Source organism: Triturus cristatus, chromosome 1_1 (genome assembly GCF_964204655.1).
Source record: "Triturus cristatus chromosome 1_1, aTriCri1.1, whole genome shotgun sequence".
Taxonomy (NCBI): Eukaryota; Metazoa; Chordata; class Amphibia; order Caudata; family Salamandridae; genus Triturus; species Triturus cristatus.
The window spans coordinates 302,276,522-302,288,977 of record NC_140579.1 but is presented as its reverse complement, the minus strand read 5'-3'; positions in this window follow the sequence as shown (position 1 = coordinate 302,288,977).

Here is a 12,456-nt window from a genome sequence, read left to right as displayed (position 1 = left end):
TATTATGCAGCTGCTTAATGCTTCGATTCGTGAAGCTGTTGTTCCTTCTGACTGGAAGCATGCGATGGTTCTTCCTCTTTTGAAGAAGGCCAACGCAGATCCTTCTCAACTGTCCAACTTCAGACTGATTTCCTTGCTTCCTATTTATTCCAAAGTCTTGGAAAAACATATCAATCAGCAGCTTACTCATTTTGTAGATTCTGCAAATCTCTTACATCCTTCCCAGTCCGGTTTTCGAGCAGGCTTCTCCACGGAGACTACCTTGCTTGGAGTTTCAGAGGTGCTACGACAGCGCTTAGATGTTGGGGACACCGTAGCTCTTATATTGCTCGATTTGAGCGCTGCCTTTGATACGGTGTCCCACACTATTTTATTAGAATCCTTGCAGTCCTTTGGTATCACTGGCACAGCCCTTGACTGGCTCAAGTCCTTCCTTGCTAAGCGGGCTTTTCAGGTTTTTTCCTCTAGTGCTACCTCTAAAACTTATCCCTCCTCCTATGGGGTGCCACAGGGCTCTATTTTGAGTCCTATCTTATTTAATTTATATATTAAACCCTTGGCAATAATAGCAGAGAACTCAGGATTGAATCTGTTCTCGTATGCCGATGATACCCAGATCATTTTTTCCCTTTCTTCGGATCAGCCGGATGACCCTTCAGTGCTTCAGATTGGCTTAATTAAAATCGCTTCGTGGATGAAAGCCAATCTCCTTAAACTCAATGGCGATAAGACCGAAGTTCTCATTTTGGGGAAGAATAAGGATCTTTGGGGCCCTCGGCATTGGCCATGTGAGATGGGCCCTCTCCTTCAGCCTTCCACTTGTGTCCGCAACCTCGGAGTTCTGATCGATGTTAATCTATCTATGAAATGAAATGAAATGAAATGAAAAAGGGTATTTAGTTAAGCGCACTGCGACCAAGCGGCTTCCTGGCGCTGAGGACTCATCCAAGCTCACAGAAAAACCCAAGAGGACTAGCTGGGAAAAGCCTGAGAAAACAGAAAAGTTTTGAGGGCCTTACGAAAGTGAGTGAAGATGGGGATAGAGCGAATAGAAAGGGGGAGGCTGTTCCAAAACCAGGGGGCCAGAACCGAGAAACGGGTGCCCCCAGTGCGTGATTTGCGAAAGCGGGGGACGTGAAGCAGAGAAAGTGACGAGGAACGAAGAATTCGACTGGGGACGTGGGAGGTGATGAGAGAGTTGATGAAGTGTGGGGCGGAGCGATGATGAGCCCGAAAGGCCAGGCAGGCGAGTTTGAAGAAAGATCTGAGATGCACAGGGAGCCAGTGAAGAGACTTAAGAGCAGATGTGATGTGAGAAGATTTGGGCAGGCGGAGGACAAGACGAGCCGCCTGATTTTGAATGGCCTGAAGACGGCGGGTTTCATAGGCGGGGATGCCAACGTACAGGCCATTCCCATAGTCAAGGCGGGAGATGATATGAGCGATGACTATGGTTTTAAGGGCATCAACAGAAAAAAAACGAGAGATCTTACGGATTAAGCGAAGGGAAAGAAAACACGAAGAGACAACGGAGCTGATTTGTGAATGCATGGACAGGTCATGACTGACCTTGATGCCCAAGGTCCGGACAGAAGAAACCGGTACCGGGGGGGGGGGGACCAAAGGAAAGGGGCCAATGAGCAGGGGACCAAGGATTGGAGGAACCACCTGTGAGGACAATCTCCGTTTTGTCCGGATTGAGCTTCAAATGATTGAAGCTCATCCACTGAGAAATGAAGACTAAAGTGAAGCAGAACTTGGGGAGGGAAACAAGGGGGGACGAGAGATCAAAGACGAGCTGGAGGTCATCAGCATAGTTATACACAGAGACCCCCAGCTCGAGAAGAGAGGAGGCAAGAGGGCGGATGTAGAGATTAAAAAGAAGAGGGGAAAGGGAGGAGCCCTGCGGAACCCCACAGGTAACCAAACGAGGGGGAGCGGAAAAACCAGAAAGGTGAACCGCTTGCGTCCTGCCTTGGAGGAAGGACGCGATCCAAGAAAGGGCAATGCCCTGAATGCCCGCTGCGCTGACACGATCGAGAAGAATGGCATGATCGACCGTGTCAAACGCAGCGGACAGATCGAGGAGGACCAGAGCTTGGGGGAGATTGATGTCGGCTTTCCCCTTGAGTTCATCCATGACCGCAAGCACCACTCCCTCAGTGGAGTGGCCTGGGCGGAAGCCCGCCTGATGGGAGGCCAGAAGATGATTCTCCTCGAGATAGGTGGACAAGCAAGATGTGACATGGCTTTCAAGGATCTTCCCGAGATAGAGGAGCAAAGAAATAGACCTAAAATTGGATAAAAGAGAGAGATCAAGACTAGGTTTTTTGAGAATTGGAAGAACAATAGCAGATTTCATTGAGGAAGGGACAGAGCCCAAAGTAAGGGAAGCATTAAGAAGGGCAAGAGGGGGGATGGGGCAGCTAGTGTAGAGTGCTCTGAGGATCCGTGCGGGAGCACAATCCGCAGGAGAGCCAGACTTAACCTTAGCAAGCAGGTCCAGGAAAAGCTGAGAAGAAATAGGTTGGAAATAGTTCAGAGAAGAGGAGGGTGGAGGAGAGGAAACAGAGAGTTCGGGTTGGGATACAGAAGGGATGTTAGCCTTAATGTTGAAGATCTTGTCAATGAAAAAATCATTGAGTGAGGAACATAAAAATTGGGATGGAACAAGGGATGTGCAGGTGCGATCCGAAGTGGCAAGGTTATGAACTAATGAAAAAATTTCGCGAGATTTATTGGCGGAGAAGGCCACTCTCAGTGAAATATTTGGTCTTAGCCACTAGAATGGCTCTTTTGTAATCGTTCAGGAGGGTTTTATATTTAAGCCGGAGAGTGGGGCAGTAGTTCCGTCTCCACTGACGTTCCGAGCGCCTGAGATCAAGTTTAAGGGCTTTTAAGTCACTAGTAAACCATTTGTGGGCGTCATAGGGTCGGACAGATTTAACCTTCTTGAGCGGGGCAGCCTGATCGCAAGAAGAAGAGAGCCAGATGCTGATGGCATCAGCCTGATTTTCCAAAGACAGATCAGTCAAGTCAGGGGCAGATGAGGCCAAAGAAGATGAGAGAGCATTAAGATCAGTCTGGTTCCAACTACGAGCCAGGATGGTTTTAGGAAGAGGAGCTTTCTCGGCAGGGCCCAGATGGATAGAGAAGGAGATCATGGAGTGATCCGACCAGACGCAGGGGAAGATAGAGGTAGATGATATATTGCAACGTGAAGACCAAATTTGATCCAGGATATGACCCTGGATATGAGTGGGGGCCGAAACATGAGAAGAGAAATTAAGACACTGAAGTGTGGCAGTGAAGTCTTTAGATGATGAGTCCTCCCTGGGGTCACCTGGCCAAAAATTAAAGTCACCAAGTAGTAGCAACGATGAGTTGTTAACCACCAAGGTGGCCAGGAGATCCTGCAGGATGGGCACAAAAAGCGGCATAGCTTGGGGGGGGCGGTACAGAAGGACGACAGTGAGGGGTGAGGGAAGATTGAGGGAACGGGCCACCAAGTAGTCCACATTGGGTATGGGGGGGTGAGCGAGAAGTTGGAATTTCAGAGAAGAGCGGATTATCATAGCCACACCCCCGCCAGCCTTGCCGTCCGGGCGGTCTGCTCGGAGGGCATAATAGGTGTCAGGTAGGATGGCCAAAAGATCAGGAAGAGAATCAGAGGAGAACCAGGTTTCTGTGAGAAATAAAAAATCAGGAGAATCAGTGTGGAGGAGGGTGGAGAGTGCCGTTTGATTTTTGGCCGCAGAGCGTGTGTTAAGCAAAATAGCAGAGGCTGGAGGGGGACCGGGAGAGGGGCAAGTGGCAGGGGGGGTACAAAGCATGGGAAGGGTAGAGCTAGATACAGCAGGAAGGGAACAAGGGGGAAAGGTGGGCATTAATACCCAAGGTGTCTAAATGGTGCAGTAAGGAGAGGGAGAGAGGAGGGGTGGTGAAATGTGTAGACAGTTGGGCCGAAGTGTAAACCAGAGGAAGAGCAGGGTCTGTGGCCCCTGGTCCCGGCCCGTCGCGGACGGGCGCAGACGGGCTTAACTTAGGCGCAACTTTGGCGCGCCTTCGTCGCGCCCGCTGCGCCAGTCCGCTGCACCGCCAGGGCTGACTAGCCAAGATATAGGAACACATGAGGGGGAGTGGCAGGGGGTGGAGGGGCCAAAAAGCTGCAGTGCTGACCCAGAGCCGCCCAAGATGGAGGACTTGCCCGTCCCTACTCTGAGCAGCAGCCCGGCAGGAGGAGGCGATCAGCGGCCGGCGCTCTGGGGAGCGTGCAGGAGAGAGAGGCAGCTAAAAGAGCAAAGCGCGATAGGCCAGAGCGCAGCTGGAAACACAAAGATTCGTGGACCAGAGGTCAGTGTCAAAAGTAAAATGAAACGTTGCTCCCGGCGAAGCCTCGGGAGATCTGTGGGAGGAATGAGGGTAGGCGCGATGTCCGCTGGGCGCCTGAAGTACTTGTCGGGGGAGAGGGGCCAAAAAGCTGCAGCGCTGACCCAGAGCTGCCCAAGATGGAGGACTCGCCCGTCCCTACTCCGAGCAGCAGCCCGGCAGGAGGAGGCGATCAGCGGCCGGCACTCTGGGGAGCGTGCAGGAGAGAGAGGCAGCTAAAAGAGCAAAGCGCGATAGTCCAGAGCGCAGCTGGAAACACAAAGATTCGTGGACCAGAGGTCAGTGTCAAAAGTAAAATGAAACGTTGCTCCCGGCGAAGCCTCGGGAGATCTGTGGGAGGAATGAGGGTAGGCGCGATGTCCGCTGGGCGCCTGAAGTACTTGTCGGGGGGGAGGGGCCAAAAAGCTGCAGCGCTGACCCAGAGCCGCCCAAGATGGAGAACTCGCCCGTCCCTACTCCGAGCAGCAGCCCGGCAGGATGAGGCGATCAGCGGCCAGCGCTCTGGGGAGCGTGCAGGAGAGAGAGGCAGCTAAAAGAGCAAAGCGCGATAGTCCAGAGCGCAGCTGGAAACACAAAGATTCGTGGACCAGAGGTCAGTGTCAAAAGTAAAATGAAACGTTGCTCCCGGCGAAGCCTCTGGAGATCTGTGGGAGGAATGAGGGTAGGCGCGATGTCCGCTGGGCGCCTGAAGTACTTGTCGGGGGGAGGGGCCAAAAAGCTGCAGCGCTGACCCAGAGCCGCCCAAGATGGAGGACTCGCCCGTCCCTAGTCCGAGCAGCAGCCTGGCAGGAGGAGGCGATCAGCGGCCGGCGCTCTGGGGAGCGTGCAGGAGAGAGAGGCAGCTAAAAGAGCAAAGTGCGATAGTCCAGAGCGCAGCTGGAAACACAAAGATTCGTGGACCAGAGGTTAGTGTCAAAAGTAAAATGAAACGTTGCTCCCAGCGAAGCCTCGGGAGATCTGTGGGAGGAATGATGAGACTGCAGGCTGTAAAGGTGGCTGCCACCTGCTTTGCCATCTTGAAGTGGCTTAAGAAAATCACTTGGATGCTTCGCGTTTCCACCCAGAAAACCGTAGTCCAGGCACTGGTGACCTCGAGACTGGACTATGGAAACATCCTTTATTTGGGTTCCATAAGGATGTTATAAGGAAACTGCAAGTAGTGCAAAATTCCGCCGCCAGGTTGCTGTGCCACCTCCCAAGAAATTCCTCTACTTCCAATGCTCTCCATAAACTTCATTGGCTCAGGATCGAAAACCGAGTGAAGTTTAAAGCCATTTGTTACATGCATAAAATTAAATTTGGCTCTTCCCCAAAGTATTTACAATCTTTGGTTCGCCCCTATCTACCCTCTCGCCTACTTCGCTCAGCCACCCAAGGACAATTTGTGGTTCCCAACATTAAATTTAAAAGAATTAGTGGTCGCTCGTTTGCCTACCTTGGTCCTGTGCTTTGGAACTCTCTCCCTATTGCAATCCGTAATGAAACTTCATTTCTGGCTTTTCGAAAATCCTTAAAAACCTGGCTGTTTAATCAATAACCTGCTCTCTTTTGTTCTGTTCTCTGTCAGTTTTTAGCGCTGGGAAACCCTAGGAGAGTAGCTGTGCGCTCTACAAAATTACTTTAACATAAAATAACATAACATATGCTGACCGCATTTGTGTAAGGCATCTTCTTACATATTGTGGCACATATACTTCATACTGGAACATACTCGTTAAAATAAATATTTTAAACTTTTGTTGTGTGTCTGTCAGATTTTATTGTGGACAAGTACGAGTCAGAGAGAGAATGGGTGTGTTCTGTCACCACGATTCCTGAGGGTCGGGATGGGGTTTCTAATCACTTGTTCCTCTGTGAGTGAGTAGTAAAGCAAGGTTCTATGTTCACAGAGCAATTAGTTTGGAGAGTGCTGAGCTGAATGCAGAGGTGGGGTCTGGGGAACGATATATTAAACATTGTGAGAAGGTAAAGGTAGCTGAGAGTTCCAGAGAAAACATTAGGCATCCACTTACCAGACTTTTTATGGTAGAGAACTGCCCTTTTATGTTCTTTATATTTGTTCACTAAATCTGAGATGGATACTAAGTTTAGCTTTCTTCATTGTGATTTCTAGTGTAGTCTAGTTTCAGTATGCTTAAATGTGTGTTTAGATTGTAGGAGTCTTGCTGATGAGGTTTAATTTATTCGATCTCCCTTCAGGGTAAGTTCACAATATGGCTGACATTCCTTCCTTTTATTCCACCCTAGTCTTCGAATAGTTTTACTGCAGGCAGATTACGACAACTGGAATGCACAAGGTGACTGGATAACACAGGATGAAGTCATGGAGAGGATTCTAAATGCTTAACTCTCTAAGCTCTGAAATTATTGCAGACCTTACATCTGAAGTTGTCCTAATAGAGGAAAATGTGGTATATATTGATGAAGGTTCTGAAAGACTAAGAACAAAAGGAGTTACTCTGTTGCTGAGATGGGAATGTCTGAGGTATGGTGGTCAGTCATTACCCATGTCCTGTGTGCTTAACTGAGAGTGCCGGGTATCCCAATTTTGGGGTTTTGGCCCCAGCCTCATGCTCATCTAGCATATGCACAAATGCCCAGGCCTGCCCTTTCACAATCAGGAGGAACGCACCAAGCACACAGTTTTTAGTGGCAGAGGATAACCATATTATGTTTTTGGAACTCCAAGTGTGACCAGACCTTTCACCTGTGTCATGGGAGTGGAGGCCCAATAAACCTTTCCTAAAATGTTCCTCTTTTACAATTGAACGTTGATCCTAGTACTAATATAGAGCACATGGATATATGTATGTTGTGTGGTCTGTGTTTCACACATAAGAGAGTGTCTAAGTGAACCAGAGTAACTGGGCTGCAGGTTCTATTTTGGAAACCTGGGACCGGTCAATGTGCACAAGATGAGATTCCCTCCACAGACAGTGGTAGTATGTTGCTGACATTCCTGAAACTGGAGGGAGGGGACCAAGACAATGAAGTAGGGAAGGGGCTAACAGAAGTCCTCTTAGAAATATGATTTTTTTTTAAATAATTCTTTTTATTGAACAGTTGAGAATCGATAACATAAGGTACATCATGTTGTTGATAAATCATTAGTGAATTGCATTTACATTCTGATCAGTACGAGTCATTATTTGTAATTTATTACATCATTTACGGTGATGTAGGGTCGTCATGTGTAGGGGGGTACAGATATTACCTCGATACACATTCCAGTCATTCCAGATGAGGGACCACTTTTGGGGGCATCCCCGTGCCACATACTCTGTCTTTTCTCTGAACATGCACCAGTCCATGTCTCTTTTCCAAGTCTCTATTGTTGGTGGGTGAAAGGCCCCCCATAGCTGTGCGATGTTCCTCTTTGCTACCATAAGACCCAGTGTTACCCATAGGGTACGCTTGTTATTTAGGTCTGTGGGTTCCCACACATTCAGGAGACATCTTTTGGCTTCTGGACGAATGATAATTGTGAGTACTTCACTGAGGACGTCGTGTATTTTGCGCCAGTACCTTTGAATTTGGTCACATTCCCATAACACGTGTGTGGGGAGAGTAGGATCTGCTTCACATGTTTACTCCCACTTTTTGCTGGTGTTTCACTGTTTTTTTACTTTAGTCTGGCTGGGACTCGGCTATTGAGGGCCCCAGCCTAGCTGCTTCCTCTCTAAATTGATTGCAACTACTTTAGGTACACTCCAGATTGGATTCTGGGGTACTCTTGTGAGTCCCTAGTATATGGTATACTATGTACCAAGGGCATAGGTACCCCAGAGGCCTACCAGGGGCTGAAGCATGTATTATGCCACCCCTGGAAAGCCACCCAAAATGACACCACATGTCTGCTACTGAAGCCTGGGTAAGGTGGTGCTTGCACCCCTTACTGAGGTTTTAGGTTCACTATACCTCACCTATCACTGCACATACAAACCTATCAGTCACCCCTATGGCAGACCTTATCAATCCTGAAGGCAGGGTGCTTGTTTATATGTGAGAGGGTGCCCAGGCATGAGCTGAGCCCCTCTGCAGCCTTTGGAATCTCTTCTCCGTGGTTGTCAGTGGTGCAGCCTGACCATATACTCTTAAGTGCATTATATCTTAAACGGTTAATGCTAACTTTGGACTGGCTGCACGGAAACATGACGTGTTTGGTGTCAAACACCTTGGAATCGTATCCCCACATCAGTTCAAAAATCTAATAGAGCCCTGGCATCACAAAATTGATGCTGCAGCCACAGACACGGGACTGGCCTCCTGCTGCTGACCGAAACTCTGGCAGGGAGGCCTGGACAATAGGTTTCCTGTCACAGGGAGGTGTAACCACCTCCCAGACAGGCTTATGTGTATTGGGGCTGAGTGGGAGCACTCTCTGAGTGCTTTGAAGTCCTGCACAGGGGGCACATTTGGTGTCCCTGTGCATAGTCCAGCTCAAACCGGTTATGGGGCTTCGAGCCCTTGCTCTGGCGCGAAATTGGATAAAGGAAATGGGTGTAGCCACCCCTCTTTCCAAACCCTCCCAAAGGTGGGTCTCCAGAGCTAGTCCAACCCCTTCCTTAGGTATAAGTAAGGAACCTCTGTAACCAGAACTTTAGATATCCCTGGACAAAACTCTGAAGCTGAATCCTGGAACTTTGACGCTCTACTCAAGACTAGAGGACTGACGAAATCTCCCTTGGGGTCCAGGAGTGGCTCCCCTGCTTGGCAGGCAACAATGAAGCAATTTGCCGGTCTGCATTTCCAAAGCCCCCGCTGGACTCCGAAGGATTTGCAGCCCAGGAAGAGGATTTCCAGACATCTCAGAGGCCGACCCGAGTTTCCTGCAAAGCTGAGACCCGCAGCCCTGGTGAGTAGCGTGGAACCGGAACTCCTGGTCACCAATCACCATGCAGTTTTTCAAGTGCATTAACTTCTCGACATCTCTTGAAGTCATGCTTAGGCTTACTTGTAGCCCCCACCTCGAGCACAGAATCCACTGAAGATTGTTGGCCTAGTCACCCCGAGTGACCCGTGGGCCGCCATTATGTGTTTCGTCTTGAGGTCCCTTCGCGATCAATGGTCCGTCATCTGGTGGGTTCCTGAGGGGGTAACTTTGAATTTCCTTGGGCTTCCCTGGTTGCTCCAGATGTGCCCCGACTCCCAACCAAGTGGTGAGTCCCACAGACCTTGCTGGTCTGCATCGAAGCATCTTTCTTGTTTCTGCATGGGTTGCTGTTGCCAAGGCTTGTTGTGTCCAATACGGGCACTGACGCTGCAGCACTCGAAATCCTTCATGGGACAGCTCGAATCCAGCTCCTGGTCATCCTCGATGCCTCTTGGTCCTCGTGGCTGAAGAGTCAAGCTTTACCTTCTCCACCTGAAATCACCCGACATTGGTGGGCATCTACCTATCGCCTTCCTGGTCACTGGCTAGTGACCCAGACTCTGTCCCCTCTGCTTTCATATTCTTCTCATCTTTGATCCAGGCTTGGATCTCTTCGGACACTTCGCATCTTCCCGGCAGCAGCACTTCTTCGCCAGCTCCCATCGAAATCGACGATGCGACCCAACACCATTTGACACCTATGCACCCGGCTTCCCTGGGTGAGATAACACGAGTACTCTGGTGCTCACGTGGGTGTTGGCTCTAGAACTTCCTAAGTCCCAAAGGGTTTGGTTCTAACTCACTTCTAAGTGTCCCTAATCTTTAAAAATCTAACCGCGACTTTCCCCTTAGAAGCTAACGGGAGCTCGCAGCTGTGTTCACACACTGTACACGGCCCCCGTGGATCCCCTGTGTCACTACCTTGGGTGGTTCCTTGGGGTCCCAGCGATTCTACAGGCTCTAGGCCTTGTGTCTAGTTAAGTTGTGGTTCTTATACCACTATTTTAGTATATGGTTTGGCTCGTCCCTAGGGCCTGACGTGTATTTGTGCTATTTTACTGTCATATTTGAAGTGCAACTTATGTGTTTTGACCTGTAGTCTCATAAAGAGACTAGGAGGGTGTGTCTAGTAATAAATACATATATTTTATATATACACCTGGTGTGGATGTCTTTCATTTAAGGAACTCAAGAGATTATAGACAACTAACAGAAGCTGCTTTACATTCCTTCAAGATTTAGCCTGAAGGCTGCTCTCCATAGCTACCACTAGGTTAGCTTTCAATAAAGGTTGTCTTTAACCTATAATCAATAAGGGGTTGTTTAGACTGGTACAGGGTGCCCACTATAACTAGTGGACAGCATTTACCAGGCCAACTTCTCACAACGTATAGGAAGTTTCCCTCATGCCCACAGTTCCTCCTGCAGTCTCCGTCCTCTGCTCTCCCCATTTTCACCAGACATGGCCCTGTTATGTATACTATATGTAAAAACTTTAGTTGGAAGAGACGTAGTCTAGCTGAGATGGCCCCTTCCCGTGGTGAGGCCACTGCCACTGTCCAGTCCTCATCATCCAGGACTATGACGTCCCTTTCCCATTCCTCTCTTGTGCGTCGGAGTGGGTCACTTGAATTATTGATCAGTTTTTTGTAAGTCAGTGATATGGCCTTCGATGGCATGTAGCCGTCTAACAGCCTATCCTCAAGAGGTGAGGATTCCGGAGGGGTGATACCCTTCTGTAGTTGAGCCTGTAGCGCATGGTGGACCTGCATGTATCGAAAATGTTCTGTGTTGGCCAAGTCATATTCTTGCTGCAGGGATGCAAACGTTTTAATTTCTCCCTGCACCCAGAGGTCCCCTATCTTGGAGATGCCTATGAGATCCCACTTGTTGAAACCTTTCGACGTCCCGAGGTTTCAGAGTAGTTCCGAGTCCCATAGGGGGGTTGCCAGTGTCAACTTGTGTTCCCATCCCAGACTTCTAGTAGCGGTGTGCCACACTTGCACTGAGTGCTTAGTCGGCCCTGTTAAGGGAGTCCGCCCGGGCTTTGAGTACAGCGCTCTGTTATAATGCCCTCCCGGCAGCAACCACTGATCCATGGCATAGCACGGGTCGTCCGCTCCGCGGTAGGTACCGTGGTTTATAGCGGCTAACCCATTTGAAAAGTGAAGTCAAATAAGACGCATACTCTGTCTGCCATTCCTCTAAAAAGGTGTAAGCTGCTAAGCCACTTTTTCCAGTTCCATTTTTTCTTTAGCCAATAAGAGAGGTGCTCCATAGAGTAACCACTGGACCAGATGACTACTGCTCAACCAGAGGTGGTGTCTGTGTGACATTCAGCTAAACAGAGCAGAGAGAACATCACCCAGAATCTCATCTAGAGGAATAGTTGATGTCATGTCCTGGAAAGCACAGATGATACTCTCAGCAAGAAGGGAGAAGGACTGAACTATCTATACAGGAAGAGCATTCTACTAGTGTGGACAAGAAGAGTTATGGATCCGTCCAACAGACACTTATGAAGAGTGGGAGTGGGACCATGCTCGAATCCTCGCCATCATTCTTGACTCTTCCCTCACCATGACTCGCCAGATCAACACCGTCACCTCCACCTACTTCAACTCCCTCCTCATCCTCTGCAAGACCTTCAAATGGAGCCTGCCTGAAGCCAGGAAGACTGTCACCCATGCACTCAGAACTAGCAGACTGGATTCCAGAAATGCCCTTTACGCCGGAATCAACAAATCCCTGCTACACAAACTCCAGACCATCCAGAACACCGCGGCAAGACTCGTCCTCGGCACCCCACGATGTGGACACATGACCCAACACCTGCGAGACCTCCACTGGCTCCCCGTCGAGAAGAGAGTAACATTGAAGCTCCTCACCCACACCTACAAATACCTCCACAACATTGGACCCAAATACCTCAACGAAAGAGTCTCTTTACGTGTACCCAAATAAACCTCCGCTCCACTGACCTCACCCTAGCACAAACCGCACCCATCCTCAGAACCAGAGCAGGTGGAAGAGCCTTCTCCTACGCCACAGCCAAGGCCTGGAACGATCTCCCAGTCAACATCGGAAGATGCTCCCCTTCTCTGCAAACATTCAGGAAGAACCTCAAGACCTGGCTTTTTGGCTGACCCGTAGCTGCACCCCCTCCCCCCCACCGCCTTGAGACCCACACAGGT